This window comes from Nannospalax galili, unplaced genomic scaffold (genome assembly GCF_000622305.1).
Source record: "Nannospalax galili isolate Female #2095 unplaced genomic scaffold, S.galili_v1.0 scaffold2367, whole genome shotgun sequence".
NCBI classification, from domain to species: Eukaryota; Metazoa; Chordata; class Mammalia; order Rodentia; family Spalacidae; genus Nannospalax; species Nannospalax galili.
This window is the reverse complement of record NW_008356700.1, coordinates 103,424-107,961: the sequence shown is the minus strand read 5'-3', so window position 1 is coordinate 107,961 and position 4,538 is coordinate 103,424.

Here is a 4,538-nt window from a genome sequence, read left to right as displayed (position 1 = left end):
CTTGTTAGAATTTGTGTTTCTGCATGTAAGTAAGAGTACCCATGCAATGCAATGCCCACAGAGGTCAGAAGAGGCTGTCAGATCCCCTGGGACTTGATTTACTGACAGTTGTTAGCTGACATGTGGGTGCTGGGATTCAAACCCGGGTCTTCTGCAAGCACAACCAGTGTTATTCACTGCTGAGCCATCTCTCCAGCCCCCAGAATCTGTGTTTTAACCTGTGATATTGCATTGGTTTAAAATGTTGTTCTCCCTCATAAATTTGCATGAAATTTATGTCACCTCAAAAGTTCATTGTATACACAATTTAAAACATTTTATTCAATTTAAACTTTTAAAACTTTTTTAAAAATTTATTTTGATTTTAAGTGTGTGAATATCATGCCTGCATATATGTAAGTACACCTGTGTTGTGCAGTCACTATGGAGGACAGAAGGGGCATCATATCCCCTGGAACTGGAGATAGGGATGGTTGTTAGCCATTGTGTTGATGCTGGGATTTGAACCCAGTTCTTCTGTAAGGACAGCCAGTATTCTTAACTGCTGAGTCATCTCTTCAATTCCACGATTTCAATTTTTAACCAACAGCGTTTATCAAAAAATTTTACCTGTATCTTATAAATATTGTTATGACACAAATTGTTGTTTAAGGTTATGTTGTACCAGAGACAAAATATTCCTAAAGAAAATATTATCACACAATTATAAGCATTATTTCAGGCCATCCCTCTCCAGAAAGCAGCATTAGTCATTTTCTAAAAGTTTTATTCATAACTGGAGAGCATAAACTATTCCATTTCCATTTCCTACTGAATTTGTCCTTCCAATTTACAGTGTGCAAATAAAAAAGAAAAGAAGTCTTTGTTTTAAAATTTACAGTTTATTTGACTAGAAATTTGGTTCCTTGTATTCATCCATTAAAATGTAATGTTTACTTTTAAATGCAAATATTGCTTTATGAATTACACTCCCAGGCACCATTAATTTCTATTTGAATTATAAGTTCAGAAATCTCAGCAGGTATTAATTAGCAACCAAAATAAAACAGATTTAAAAATGTATTCAGGGCTTAGAATTTCTTGGAGTAAAAGATAACGTTCTACAAAATCAAAATTTACTGTTTAATGAAAGAATGGTAAATATCATAAACTAAACACTTCATGGATTTGATGAAACATGATAGAGATTCTAAGTGGACAGTGTTGTTTGGGGATCTGCCAGAATGTCTTTTTAAAAGTATCATTCTTCTTATTCTTAATGCAATTGTCATAATTATGAAATCCTATATGAAAAATATTTGAATGGCAAGGAGTTTTCATTTCTGAGGCAGAAGCAAAAGCATTGTAAAGGAAGAAGGCTCGTGATTACATTGAGTAATAGCAAGAGAGGTAGGATGACAAGCTGGGCTGAGTCTTACTGAGGAAATCTCAGCAACATGGAGCAAACATCAACAGAAAGAACACATACATGAATACTCATTCACCTGTCATATCTGCAACTGTGAAACATTGCTTGAACTTCAGATTCATTGTAGTATAAATGTGGCTGTGGTTAGATAAGGTAAAAGGAGTCAGAGGAAATGATGAATCTTTTTGCCAAAGGCAAACCAGGACCTGGATATCATTCCAAGTAGTTTCTGTTTCTCCCAGAGCTTTTGATGGCAGTGTCAATAGCAGCGAATTTTGGTTGAACGTAGCTGGAAGAGCACATAGGAATGAGTTAAGGCCCTTAGAATGTGCATTACTTTGAGAGAAAGGACACACCAAAAAGAAAAAAAAAAAAAAAAAAAAAAAAAACCTCCTAAAATTCATTTTCTCTTTTCCTTTCTTTTTTATCAGCAGTTTCATGACCTTGGGCAAGTTATTCCACATTCACACAGAACTCGGTCGACATTCACACTTACGTGTCCAGGAGTTGGATGAGCACTAGGGACATAAAAATGAATAAAGCATAGACATAATAATATGCTACATGCCTGAAGGAAACAGAAAAGACCAGAAGATAATGTGAATTTCCTTTACACTAATGTCAGAGATGCAATAAAATTTGCTCTCCTACTGTCTCTTTGGTTGGTTTTGTTTCTGTTACAAATCCATCTTAATAACCTGGTAATTTTTTAGTAAACAGTCTAAACAAAGTTTATATGTATTTATATGTATATGTATCTATTATAGTATTTTCCTGAAATTTGTTTTTTAAATATTGTAGTGAACTTTAGAGGTATATGAGAAACAAGGGGTATTTCCTCATAAGTACCATGGGATAAGGACAGAGAACCATATCCTAATTTTGAAATTGAGGTTAAATCAGAAGCAGATGATGTTAAAGTAAATAAAATGATTTTGTCCTGATTGCATTATAGGAATTACATTTTGCATTAGATTCATGAACAAAATCCTTGAAAGAGGCATCCCTGTGTCAATAATGATAATAATAATAATAATAATAATAATAATAATAATAATACATTTATACTTACTTTCTACTTACATTGTTATTTCTCCTAATTCCCTGCAGGCTACATGACTTTCATCCACAGCAGCCGTTCAGTGGTATTCTCCACAGTTCTGCAAATAAATAGTGGGAGATCTTCTCAAAACACAAGTGAGATCATTTCATGTTGCTTCCCTTCTTTGGCTTATTTAAACATGTGTTCAGTTGTGCCTGAATAAAATGGAATGCTATCGCTTTGTTCTCTTTAAAGGTGGTCGTCTGTTACTGAATGCAAAATTCTTCACTGTACTTGGCATCTTCTCTAAAGCTAACTTCTTTCTCCCACATCTTCCTTCCCATTTACATTGTTTTCAGAAATATTTTCTTCTCAGACTGTTAGATTTAGATTAAATAACTCTTGTTCAGGAATTTTATTGTTTCAAATCATATTAATTCCTCTTGTGTATAATAATATATTTTAATTATTCTCCTTTAACTCTAAAGAGTTGTCAACTTGATAGTTAATTGTTATATGAATGACTACATTATTTCAATAGGAAGATAAATTCAAAGAATTTATGCAACACACACAAATTTATAGTTTAGCCTTTGTGGATACTGGAGCCCCTTGGTCAGGAGAGATATAATATCTTTTTGATATGTGTCACACATGTCTAACTTTTAAGACATCTATGTGATTGTCTTGGTTTCTTGAGACCAAAGACTTCTATGGAAATTTCAAGGAATCTTTGTACTGGGAAAGGAAACTTAGAATATAGTCTTTCTTTCTCTCTTCCATTGTGGCATATAGTCGCAAGTGAACAAAATGCCCATTATTGCATTCCTAGACACTTGTTTCTATTTCCCACATGCACTGGGTCCTAAATTAATAAATATAACTTATTATTTTAACACTGCTTCTGCTAGGGCTTTTTAGGCTTCCATCTTTAGACTCACTTGTTGATATTTAACATACTTCACAATAAATTTCCATTTTATTCTTTTAAATTTTATTTATTATTTTTATTTTATGTGTATGTGTATATTGCTTGCATGTAGATAAGAGCACCCATGTCATGCAATGCCCGTGTAGGTCAGAAGAGACTGCTGGATCCCCTGGGACTGGAGTTATGGACAGTTGTTAGCTGCCATGTGGGTGCTGGGATTCAAACCCGGTCTTCTGCACGAACAACCAGGGTTTCTAACCACTGAGCCATCTCTCCAGCCCCCTAAGTTTCCATTTTAAAATGAATATACTTGTTTTAGTGAGCAACATAATCCAATGAAGATTACAAACCAAAAGTCTATATATTTAATGAAGTTTTAAATTTTATAATTTCAATATATTTTGAAAGTGTTGAGTTTTTTTCACTGAATAACTTAGTTTTTCAAAAGGCAAAATAGACATTGAGGTATAATTAAATTTATCCAATTTAAGCATTTATGTTTCAAAAAGTGAGAGAGCAGACAGACTCAGAGAGACTTGACAGGAGGAAAGTGAGAGTAAGAGTGAGTGACAGAGACAGGGAGATGAGAGAGAAAAGAATCAAACCATTTGTTCATGAGAAGAAAGCATTACTTCATCTTTCTCTTTCATTCAAAAAAAGTATGGCATAGATCTCTTTTTACGCAATAGTTGTTGCTGTTTTTTTCTTGAGAATTTTTTTAATTATATAATTTTGACAGAATTCATCCTGATAAATTAGATACCACTGTAAACTGCAAAATATCCTAATACAATCTCGTAAATGAACTTGAACATCACTTTAAAATATAATGACAAGAGCTCATGGAACACTGTGGAAGAGAGGTAGAAAGACTTTAAAAGGCAGTGGTGGACCTTTACCACAATGAAACAGAGTTTTCTCAGAATTTTCTCATATGCATATGTAGCAGTGGTGACAGCATACACAAGACCCATGCAAACTCAATCAGATGAAAAACAGCATAGAACTGAGGAAATGAACAGGAGGCCACAACATTAACTGAGGAACTATTGGTAGCTGATTAGTGCTGGGTGAGAAAGAGTTGATCTTTAAGGGAGTGACACTAGATAGGTTGGCCAGGCTCCAGTGCATAAACTCACACCTAGGGACATCTGGGT